General features: G+C 43.0%; 1 protein-coding gene across 7 annotated transcripts in view; it reads left to right on the top strand.

The window, feature by feature from the left end:
* ALPK1 (alpha kinase 1) overlaps positions 1-12,650 on the top strand; it is a 205,727-nt gene that overhangs the window by 29,474 nt on the left and 163,603 nt on the right. For 2 of the 7 annotated variants that reach the window (XM_068281361.1, XM_068281353.1), the window contains exon 1: positions 99-168. The exons of the other annotated variants lie outside the window; for them this stretch is intronic. The gene's annotated coding sequence lies outside the window, so the exon portion shown is untranslated. Of the gene's footprint in view, positions 1-98; positions 169-12,650 lie in introns of those variants that run through there. 7 annotated transcript variants of the gene reach the window in all.

The following is a 12,650-nucleotide window of genomic DNA, read 5'->3' as shown; positions in this document are numbered from 1 at the left end:
ATTGTTGCACAAGCTTTCTCCTCTTCCCTTCCTATCTATTGACATCATTCTCAGAAACTGTTCAGCATTAGCAGAGGGAGGATGTTGCATGGTTATTGTTTATAGATAATCTTCTCAAGCTATCATATCGGTTTTACAGTCAAGCCTGAAACTTTCTGTGATAAGTCAGTGAGTACATAACTGGTTTCCTGATTTTATCTGTGTTGTAAAGTTTATGTATTTACAATTCTTGCATAAGGTTAGCACTATTCAAGGAAATTAAACATGAAAAATATGTTTGTGATGTGAGAAAACAACATTGAGATGACACCTGGGAAGGTACTGGTTCTGAAAATATTTGAAATATACTGAATGTACAGATGTGTTATGGCAATTGTCAGTGCTATGATGCTATTCTGAAAGACTGGTAACAAAACAAAAACTTCATGACAGCTTCATAACTTGTTGAATACCTACATGCGTTTACTGTAGGTTCCTTTATTACCTGTGCTGTACATTTGCGGAGCGATTTGGAACAATTGCACCAGAGCATACAAGTTGCACCACGCGTTATAGCCGCAGTGTGACTTAAAATGAATGACATAACTTCTGGTGCACTTCTGGGATTACCGAGGAAGTCACAACTACATAGTGTGCCTGCGCAGAGCGCTCTTGGCCGCAAGCACACAATCGAGGATGGGAGAGCATCTGTGCATTCAGCTGTGACCACACCTCGACCAGGAAGTAAGGTCGGGGGGTTGGTAGGCAGTACTGGAGGGGGGCAGAGGAGAAAGGGGAGAGCGATGGGCATGAGGAGAGCCCACTAAACATGCCTGCTTCACCCCCCCCCCCCCCCCCATTTTAAATTTTATTTTATGCTAAGGCATCCTTTAAAGGAGTCATCAATCATATAGTGCTACCCCCTGTACTACTTACCCGAGGCTTCCTCCAGCCCCTGGCAGCCGCTATGTCCCTCGCTGCATCTCCACTTTCTTTCGCTGGCTCCCGGTCCCCGACCGGGAGCACAGGAGGACCTCTAAGTCATCCACAACTGTGCCTGCGCGAGTGCCGCTTTCAATCACCTCCACGTGGTCCGGGGCTTACTGCGCAGTATGCTCTGGACCACGTGGAGGTGATTGACATCGGTGCTCGTGCAGGCGCAGTAGAGCTAGTTGCTACACCTTTTCAATAGGCATAATATTAAACCATTTGAGGATTTACAACAGCAGTATCACATTTTTTTAAACCAACTGTATACATATAGGAGAATATCACGTCTTTTTTTTTAATTATCACCATACTTAAAATCAGAAATTCATAAAGGTATAGTTAATCTTCTATAACCACAGTTTTAACACTTTGAAGCCAGTTTCACACTGTGTATATGCGGTGTGGCCCCGGGGGCTGCACCGCCAAAAACAGATTTTGAGGATTACCTCGTTAGTACGCAGTAGTCCCCTTCTGGCAACTGGCCAAGCAGGAAGTGACACTCACTTCCTGTAGCCAAAGCAATCACATGCGCGGAAGCATATTGCTAAAATATGCTTCGCCAATGCGTAAAACTTGCAGCGGACATTTTAAAACACACATGTCACCATATATTTACACGACTTCTGGTCCACTGCAGGACGCTGCAGGAGCCGCATGGTGACATAGGTATACACTCGCGTCAGGGATGCGGCGAAAACATCACTTGCTTTGCGTTGGCATGAAAGCCCCCATAGACTTACATTGCCCTATCAGTGGGCTGTGGTAAAATGCTGCACCATGCCATTGTGAAAGGGCCCTAAGGATACCGCTACCATTTACAATATCCTCAATGAATTAGGTTTTGTTAAGTCTTCTCACATCAAAATATGGGAAAAAGAATTTGCAAACGTATACCATAACTACCAGTAGGTCAAGGCAATACGATTTTCAACTAATACACAACTAATAACACACTGTGTCAACCACAGAGAGATATATCAAAAAATATTACTTTGATGATATTACTCCCCTAATAGATTGGCTTTATTTTCTAATAACTAGACAGATCGATGTTGGGAGGAATTGTTCAGCTAAAGGAAGCATGTTCCACATTTGGTGGAGTTGCCCATATATCAAAAGAACTTGGAAAAAATGTTTTTACTTTACCTACTCCGTGACGGGCTCATACTGAGACCATCTCATGGCCTAGCACTGTTTAATCTTGATATTAACTCTATAATACGCTTGGGATCTTTGATTGCTAATATATTTTTTGCTATTAAAATAGCTATAGCAAGACATTGGAGTGAGCTTGCAGAGATCTTGCAAATTGTCAACACTAACTTCAAATATGAATGCATGATAGCCAACATTAATAGCTCTATGGATAGACTTTTGAAAAACTGGGAGCTGTGGCGTAGTTACTATGTTCAATGATCAATTATGATAAGGATAACAGATAACTCAGTTTGATTGACTACTGTCTGTGGGATTATAAAAAATTCTGAACTGGATCATCCTGCTGGTAGTGGAATTAGGGTGGGGCCATATCATGTCACAATAATATAGTGTCACAACAATCCAGTGAAAGACTGGGAAGCATTGTGATGTGAATTACCTCAATATTACTGACCTTTTCCTTCTCTTCGTTGAAGATTATTCCTTTTGGTATTGTTACTGTTACCGTTATTGTTCTGTGTAGTTCCACTTTCAGTTGTTTGGAATTTTGTACTGGCTTTTTTTTAAAGAAAACCAGAGATCTCAGTTCACAGTTTTTACTTACCCGGGTCTTCCTCCAGCCCTATAAGCACGGATACGACCCTCGCCATCCTCCCGTTGTCCTCCGTTCGTTCGCAATCTGCCCCGGTAACTGTCTCAGTCTGCTTTAGTCTGGGTCTTCTGCGTATGGGCGGTCCTCCTGCGCATGCGCAGTAGACCCTGGCTGATGTCACTGAGCCAGATACCAGGGCTGATTGCAGCTAAAGGGAGGACCACAGTAGGACGATAACAACAACTACAACAACAAATAACATTTGTAAAGCGCTTTTCTCCCGTAGGACTCAAAGCGCATAAGAATGGCTCCGACCATCGTGGTACAGAGGAAGAAGTCCGGAAATGCCAGGCTAAACAGGTGGCTTTTCAGTCTGGATTTGAATAGCTCCAGGGATGGTGCTGTCTTTACTGGGTGTGGTAGGGAGTTCCAAAGAGTAGGGGCAGCATGACAGAAGGCTCTGTCTCCAGATTTTTTGAGGTGCACTCTGGGAGTGACCAAGTTTATAGAACTTGCTGAGCTGAGGTTGTGAGAGGTGTGGTGCAGCTTCAGCAAGTCCTTCATGTATCCAGGGCCCAGATTGTGCAGGGATTTGAATGTCCGCAGTCCAATCTTGAAGAGTATTCTCCATTCTACTGGTAGCCAGTGCAGTGAGCGAAGGATCGGTATAATGTGACAGTGGCGAGGCTGGTTTGTTAGCAATCTGGCAGCAGCATTCTGCACTAATTGCAGGCGACGCAGGTCCTTTTTGGGGAGTCCAGCATAAAGGGCATTGCAGTAGTCCAGCCGTGATGTGATGAAGGCGTGAACTAGGGTTGGTAGATCCTCTGGGGGAATCAGATGTTTAATCTTTGCAATGTTCTTTAGATGAAAGTAGGAAGATTTAACTACAGATGAAATTTGGTTTCTGAAACTCAATTCCCCATCGATTAATACGCCAAAAAAGCATGCAGCAGCTACATCACCTGCCAACAGTAAAAATTTCACCATGTAATAAATGTCAGAATGTAAATCAGGGATTTAAAAGATTTTACAATGGGCAAACACTGACTAAATCATTTATACATAATTATTGTAAAAATGAAGCACTTTTTTATTACATTATTTTCACTATAGTTCCTCTTTAAAGAGACTTACAGCTGATAAAATGAAAACGTTTTATACATACCTGGGGGTTTCCTCCAGCCCCATCCGCTCGGATCGCTCCCCCGCCGCCGTCCTCTGCTGCCTGCAGCTTTGGTATCAGGTACCGTTACTTCCGTCAGTCAGAGCCAGTCTGACGTAAGTGAAGTGTGCTGTTTGCGTATCTCTCCAGCAGCCGCTAGAGAGATACGTGGAGGGCGCACTTCTCCTGCGTAGACTGGCTCTGACTGATGTGACGGGACCCAGTTCCCGAAGCTGCAGACAGCGGAGAACGGCGGCATGGGAGCGATCCGAGCGGATGGGGCTGGAAGAAACCCCAGGTATGTATAAAACATTTTTTTTAATCAGCTCTGGTACACTTTAACGGCATAAAGGCTAAGACCAAGTGAAGAGGGGGATCTCTGTCTGCGTCAGCAACTCTGCTGGCAGTGAAGGGACTGTTAAGAAATAAAAAAAATGGATTCCTAAGAATTTTTGTCACAAAATGTACATTATTTTGCTGTTATTACAGTGAATGTTTTTTTTAAATATCAAACATTTAAAGCTGGCCATGAATATATAGATGTCTACCTAATGTTCCAAAACGATCAACTCCTTTCTGAAAGAAATCAATTCAGAGAGGGACTGATTTCTTCCACACACCACACCTTATTTTTTAATAGATTCTGCAGTGATGCCTTGTTCAATGTAGTGCAACCCTAATGGTGGCCACACACCATACAATATAATGATCCGATTTTACAGCAATTCGATAAAAACGATCGTATCTCCCGAAAGTATCGAGAGCTTTTCTTTCATTCGACTGAAAAATACGATCGGATTTCCCGTTTTTTTCGATTTAAATCGATCCGGAATGCCAGATATTTCTTTTCAATTTTTTTAAAGATTGTATGGTGTGTGTTAGATTGTCAATTTATTAATATACACATCCTAGCAATTTTGTCAGAGTTTCCAATCAGTTTTATCATAATTGGGGAAAGATTGAACATACGTGTGTGGTACATTGGTCATATTTTTGAAATGTTACAATCAGTCAGAAAAATTGATTGCAATTCTTAAATTGAACAGATATTTAAAAAATTGTATGGTGTGTGGCTACCTTAAGGGCCGTCGAGCTACTTCCTCACCCGTCCCAATGGATTTTTGGCTAAAATCGATCAAAATTCGATCAGTCTGACATTTAAGGGAATCGATTCCCATCTGATTCAATCAGAGTGACCAAACCTACAGGGAATCAAATGGCTAAATCGATGTGTGTATTTTCACCTTAAAGGGAACCTGAACTGAGTAAATTTATTTAAAATAAACACATTATGTACCTGTAAGGGCCCGTATCCACTAGAAGCAGTGCGAATCGGCTACATAGCTGCATCACACCGCGGGTGTCCTGAACCCAATGCACGGCAATGAAACAGTTTCCATTGCGTGCATTTCGTGCGGACTGCTTCGGAGCTGCAGATTCTCGCACGGCCGCATCTGCCCGCCATCCCCTTTATACACTTCCGCATTGGGAGATGTGGATGTGATGCGATGCGGCTAGGTAGCCGCACTCGCATCACTTCCTAGCCGCATCGCATCACTTGTAGGTGGAAATGAGCCCTAAATGAATATTCCATACCTACCTCACCGTCAGTTCCTCTTAGGAGCTCACCATTGTCTTCTTACAAAGATTCCTTCCATTTCTGACAAGATTTTGTCAGAACTGAAATTTATCAGTTGCTGACAGTTATAACTGAAAGGACAACTGCTGTGCAAGGTAATGTCCATGTTTTCCTATGGCTCAAGTGGCGCAGTTTAACAGTGTGCTGACCCAGAAGCTGTTACATGTAGAGATGAGCGTAATGACGTAATTACGATTTCGCGAAATTTCGCGTAATTAGTGTAATTACGATTATGGCCGTAAGTACATAATCGTAATGAAGAAGGATTTCGCGAAATTTCACGTAAGCGTAATTTTCGCATTACAGTGGGTATTACGAAAGTAATGCGTATGGCCATGCTCCCAAGCGGAAAAGTTGACGCATGGATCAATGTTAGCCTGCTTAAAGTTTAGGAACACCAAATTCCCAGGGTATATTAAAGGGATCAGTGGGAATAAAAAAATTTTTTTTCAAAAAGACCTTATAGTTTTTGAGAAAATTGATTTTTAAGTTTCAAGGGCAAAAAAACGACGTGGGGTCCCCCCTCCCAGACCTCTTTAACCCCTTGTCCCCCATGCAGGCTGGGATAGCCAGAATGCGGAGCACCGGCCGCGTGGGGTTCCGCACCCTGACTATACCAGCCCGCATGGTCCATGGATTGGGGGGGGGTCTCGGAAGGGGAGGGGCAGCCAAGCTTTCCCCTCCCCCTCCGAGCCCTTGTCCAATCCAAGGACAAGGGGCTCTTCTCCACCTCTGATGGGCGGTGGAGGTGGAGGCCACGATTTCCTGGGGGGGGGGGGGTTCATGGTGGAATCTGGGAGTCCCCTTTAAAAAGGGGTCCCCCAGATGCCCACCCCCCCTCCCAGGAGAAATGAGTATAGAGGTACTTGTACCCCTAACTATTTCCTTTAAGAGTTAAAAGTAAATAAACACACAAACACTTAGAAAAAGTATTTTAATTGAACAAAAAACATAACCACGAAAAAAGTCCTTTAATATTCTTAATTAACCATTAATACTTACCTGTCCCTTTAAATAAATGATCCCTCGCAATATCCTCGGGAATGTTCTATCAGTTACAATGTTACAAAGTTATTACAATGTAACAACTTTGGTACATTGTAACTACGCCGCACCCGACGTCACTCGCCGCTCAGCCGCCGCATACACTTACGCGTCGGTGCAGGACGCTAAGTCCCCGCCGGCTCCCGCCGTCCACCCCGCCCACATCTGTCACCCACATGTCACCCACATGTGGGTGACATGTGGGAGAGGCGGGGAGGGCAGCGGAGCCGGCGGGTCTTAGCGTCCTGCACGGACCCGACAGAGCTCTGAGCTATATAGCTCAGAGCTCTCTAAGCATCTTTGAATTTGGGCTCCAAGGAGCCCCATTGGTCCTTAGCAGACCAATGGGGTTCCTTCAAATCAGAAGGAACCCCATTGGTCTGCTAAGGACCAATAGGGCTCCTTGGAGCCCGAATTCAAAGATGCTTAGAGAGCTCTGAGCTATATAGCTCAGAGCTCTGTCGGGTCCGTGCAGGACGCGTATGCGGCGGCTGAGCGGCGAGTGACGTCGGGTGCGGCGTAGTTACAATGTAACAAAGTTGTTACATTGTAAATAACTTTGTTACATTGTAACTGATAGAACATTTCCGAGGATATTGCGAGGGATCATTTATTTAAAGGGACAGGTAAGTATTAATGGTTAATTAAGAATATTAAAGGACTTTTTTCGTGGTTATGTTTTTTGTTCAATTAAAATACTTTTTCTAAGTGTTTGTGTGTTTATTTACTTTTAACTCTTAAAGGAAATGGGTAAGGGGTACAAGTACCTCTATACTCATTTCTCCTGGGAGGGGGGGTGGGCATCTGGGGGACCCCTTTTTAAAGGGGACTCCCAGATTCCACCATGAACCCCCCCCCCCCCCCAGGAAATCGCGGCCTCCACCTCCACCGCCCATCGGAGGTGGAGAAGAGCCCCTTGTCCTTGGATTGGACAAGGCCTCGGAGGGGTAGGGGAAAGCTTGGCTGCCCCTCCCCTTCCGAGACCCCCTAATCCATGGACCATGCGGGCTGGTATAGTCAGGGTGCGGAGCCCCACGCGGCCGGTGCTCCGCATTCTGGCTATCCCAGCCTGCATGGGGGACAACGGGTTAAAGAGGTCTGGGAGGGGGGACCCCACGTCGTTTTTTTTTTATATTTCCCACACTCAGAACGAAGTAAGTAAAACTCTTCCCACTTGGGGGAATCTATGAAAATAATACACTATTGTTACCTGTGCAAAAAAAACTGACATTTTCCGCATTTAAAAGACATTTTTGCCCTTGAAACTTAAAAATCGATTTTCTCAAAAACTATAATGTCTTTTTGAAAAAAAAAAATTTCCTCTTATTCCCACTGATCCCCTTAATATACCCTGGGAATTTGGTGTTCCTAAACTTTAAGCAGGCTTTGCTATTAACCGTTAAAGTCGGCGGGTTTTTAAATGTATACATTTTTCCTTTGAAACCTTAACATCGATTTTCTCAAAAACTATAAGGTCTTTTTGCAAAAAAATTTTTTCCTCTTATTCCTTCTGATCTCCTTAATATATTCTCCAAATTTGAGGCTCTTAGCATTTAAGGGGGCTTTGTTATTAACCCTTAAAGTCGGCGAAATTACGGCATGAACGAAACGCGAAATTACGCGTTGAAAATTACGCTTACGGTATTTTCAATTACGATTTTAATGGCAATTACGCTACCGTAATTTCGCATCGTAATCGCAAATTTCGCATGCGTAATTATGGTAATGCGAAATTACGAAAATTTCGGCTCAACTCTAGTCACATGGTCATTGTCATTATTAAAATGGCAAACTGGAAATTCCATCGATCTTAATGGGCAAACAGGACACAGAAGAGGAGAAAGAGATTGATGAGTAGACTACACGGGAGGTAAGTATGACTTGTGTATGCTTATTTTGACTTTTAATTTTCAGTTCCGGTTTTCTTTAAGCGCACAGCTTTTCAGCAAAGGCTTCTAGAAGGATTTAAGTACTACAAGTTAAATCTATATATACTATACACACAAGTTCCATACACTGGCCTCTCCTCCTTCAGGTATGGAGCACAGAGACACAAATATCTGCCCTCAGATACATGAGCTTTTCTCCTGGTATGTTTTTTTTTTTTTTTTTTAAAGCTGTCAGTCATCTTTATTTAGCGGAGCAGTCTATGGGAGAGGCATTGCATGACTTTTCATCATAACAGTACATTTATTTTCAGTTTCAGTTTCTTGGTGGAAATATAGTAGAATTCTGTAGTACTTTTTTCAAATTAAAGTGCCTGGAAACTCCAAATGTGATGTCATGTGTGAATGAGCTGATTCTTGCACAACATTAGGAACTTTTGTACAGTACAGTAAGATCTTTGTTCTTTTGAAAGTCTTGCTAAAATGAGATCACTTACAGCCAAGTAAAACAAGCCTGAAGGAAAACTACCATTAGGTCTCACCTAGCACATATCAGCAGATCAGCAGCCAAGGTTTTGGGCAATTCATCATTTCAATTGATCTGATAGAAATTAGAGAGTCATATTAACAGAAATATAAATTATGGCTCCATGGGGCTGATGCACAAAGCTTTTCTCTAGAATTATCTCACCTTACTTATTATGGTACCTCACAATGTATTTCTCCTTAAATGGCTCAGGATATGCAGTATCTCTTCTTACCTGACTTTACTTGTGAATTATCTCTCCTTATTTATCTCATTCATTAGCTCTCCTTATAGTTAAGGTGAAAAATAAGCAAGCTTTGTGAATCAACCCCAATCATCCAATCCAATCAGCAAAATATTGATAGCACCACCCCTTAGATTGCCCTCCCCCTCCCATAACATTGTGGTAAAGAGAATCTGTCTTTGCTAGGTACACACCGTACAATTTTCAGGCAGATTTACCTGCCAGATCGATTATTTCCAACATGTCCAATCTGAAACTCAATCGATTTTTCAATTTTACGATCGTTTTTTCGAACCTTTTTATTTTTTTTATATCATTTTTCGATCGATTTTCGTTTAGTTCTATGAAAATCGATTGAAGAAAAGATTGAAAAAAATTTGAAAAAACGATTAAAAAAGATCAGGTAATCGAAAAATCTATCAAAATTCAGATCAGACATGTAGGAAATAATCGAATTGTATGGTGTGTACCTAGCATTACTGAAGGCCCTATTCTAACACCTGCTTCATTCTTCTGGTAACTTCCTCATTCTCCATCATCTGCAATTGTCAGGAAGCATCAAAGAGTGAGAGCAGCCTATGCCAGGCATGGTGACATATTGGTCAGCATTCTCACCTTACTGCAATGAGTCCCCATTTTTGAATTTGTGCCAGGACACTATCTGCATGGAATGTGTATATTTTCCTAATGTTTGCGTGTTTCCTCAGTGTGTAATATGTTGGTGATTTAACTGCCTAACGACTGCTCCATGCTGATTGGAGTGAGCAGCTCCAGGACCAATCCATGCCGATTGGCGTGAATGGCTGGGAATGAGGACTGCAGGGGATTGCACGCGCATCCGCTTGAATGACGGAGCTCCGCGCCGCGATCAGCCTCCCAGCGGCGATCGCCACTAGGGGACTGTTAGATGGCGATACCGTCATCTATTAACATTGTACAACACTGCAATCTACAGCAGCGCTGTACTGGGGACAGTCGTGTGACACGGCTGTCTCCCTGGCAAGCAGAAAAGTGATCCGCTGTCATAGGCTGAAGCCTATGACAGCCGATCACGCTGATTGGCTGGTGGGGGGAGGGAGGGATATCAGACCCCACCAACTTAGAGCTCTGTTGGAGGAGAGAAAGGGGGGATCACTTGTGTGCTGAGTTGAGCGGCCCTGCAGCGAGACCTTAAAGCTGCAGTGGCCTATTTTGTTAAAAATGAGCTGGTCACTACCCCCCGAGGACCACGATCCTCAAGACACCTGAAAATAATAATTCCAGTTACTGCTGGTAAAGATGGTGCAGCCAGTTACTAGGTTTTAGAGGAATAGTTACTTTTTCACACAAGCAGTGACTTTAACCCCTAGTGTATAACACTAATCATCAATTTGTTTGCTTACTGTATATAGGTAATTTAGTGGTAGCTGTTTAACAGCTGTGCTCCGCCTTTCTATAAATGCTCAGTGACTGGCCAGGTTTCCCCAGACAGCAAGGTGTTTCAACAGGCAGCTGTGAGGGCCTTATGTTTCACCAGCAAGGGGAGTTCCACAGTGCCTGAGGTCACAGCTGACTGCGAATTCCTGGCCAGTTACTGAGAATCTCCTCAGCAGGATATACAAACAGCAATTTCAAGTTTTAGGGCTCGTTAACAAGACCGGCTGCCAGCGGCTTATTTCACCATTGTTAAACGCATCTCTGCTACCAAGCAGAAAGTGATTGGCATTGTTTCCCATTGGTTCGTCATCACACTATGAGCCCCTAGGGGGAATAAAGAACAGCAAACACAACAGATGCTACAAGCTCCATGCAGCTTCTCGGAAAATTTGATCGACTGCGCCGCTTACACATTGAACGGCAATCAATGGTTAAAGCATTGAGATGAATGGTGCCTGTCCCATCGTTCCTGTGATGACCCTGGTAGAAGCTACTTGTTCTATTCGGCCTATGGCACTGCTCATTCAGCCTTCAAAACTATTTGAGTCCTCAAGTAGTTCTGAAGGCAAGCGCATCCATACTGCGCATGCATGAGCCCGGGCTTGCACATGCATACCTTGGATGCGCTTGGGTTTGGAACTACTTGGTGATGCAAGTAGTTCTGAAGGCAGCATGAGGAGTGCCAAAGAGCTATTCAGCCTAGCAAGTGGAGGAACAATGGGAAGGACCAAGGACAGGGAAGGTTCTATGGCATGCAGAGCCTTCTCTTTATATAGGTATGAATAAAACCTTAATTTTCTTTTTCACTCCAGATTCCCGTTATGCCTTGTACACACATTAGATTAAGCTCAGCCAAGGTCACCAACAATGACTGCCTCTGAAAAGAATGTAGCTTGCAGGGCCACAGTCCTTGCCTGTTTGTATGAGGCTTTAGTGACATGGTTATATACTCTGTAAAGTGCTGCAGAAATGTCAGCACTAAATAAACTCTACATAAACAGACAGACCATTTAAATAAATATTAGGGCACATACACACCTCCAATTTTGATTGACCAACACATTCAGTGTGAAAGAGGCCATAGGGGAACAGGGACATTACTTTGCACATCAGTTGTCATTAGAGCTCATGCTGAAATCGATCACGAATTGGTCTTTGGTGTATGGGCAGGCAATAGATCTCTCTCTGATCAGATTCTATCAGAGAGAGATCTGTCTCGTGGTCGATCTGCCCATACATCATTTAGCAGAAAAACGTATCTCAATCTGCATGCCATGTTAGAGCAACCACTAAGGTGTTCAAGCCTGTCTAATGATAACCCTTGTTTCTACCTGGTACTACTGCAGTCCTGCAAACTGAAAGCCTTCTCTGAATCACCAGCTGCATATTTACTATGCCCCAACATGAAAATAAAAATGGCTTGATTTGTCACTTAAAGAGACACTGAAGCGGAAAAAAAATTATGATATTATGATTTGTATGTGTAGTACAGCTAAGAAATAAAACATTGAGATCAGATACATCAGTCTAATTGTTTCCAGTACAGGAAGATTTAAGAAACTCCAGTTGTTATCTCTATACAAAAATGCCATTAAGCTCTACGACTTTCAAAGTCGTGGAGAGGGCTGTTTTCTGACTTTTATTATCTCAACTGTTAGTTAATTTTTTACTTTTCCTCTGGCAGAGGAGAGGTCATTAGTTCACAGACTGCTCTGAAAGAATCATTTTGAATGCTGAGTGTTGTGTAATCTGCACATATTATAGAATGATGCAATGTTAGAAAAAACACTATATACCTGAAAATAAAAATATGAGAATATTTTCTTTGCTGCTAATCTTCTAGTAATTATTCATAGTACACAACCAATTCATTATATCATATATTTTTTTTCACTTCAGTGTCTCTTTAAGGTGAGGCTAATCTACACATACTCTCCAATGCTTCTAAAACATAAATAGGTACACTCTAAACCCTGCCCAGGTCTTTACCCAAGCCATGCACATGCTAAAT

The sequence above is a fragment of the Hyperolius riggenbachi genome, chromosome 1, assembly GCF_040937935.1.
Source record: "Hyperolius riggenbachi isolate aHypRig1 chromosome 1, aHypRig1.pri, whole genome shotgun sequence".
In the NCBI taxonomy this organism is placed as follows: Eukaryota; Metazoa; Chordata; class Amphibia; order Anura; family Hyperoliidae; genus Hyperolius; species Hyperolius riggenbachi.
The sequence above is the reverse complement of the archived record's forward strand: the minus strand, read 5'-3'. Positions and strand labels throughout refer to the sequence as shown.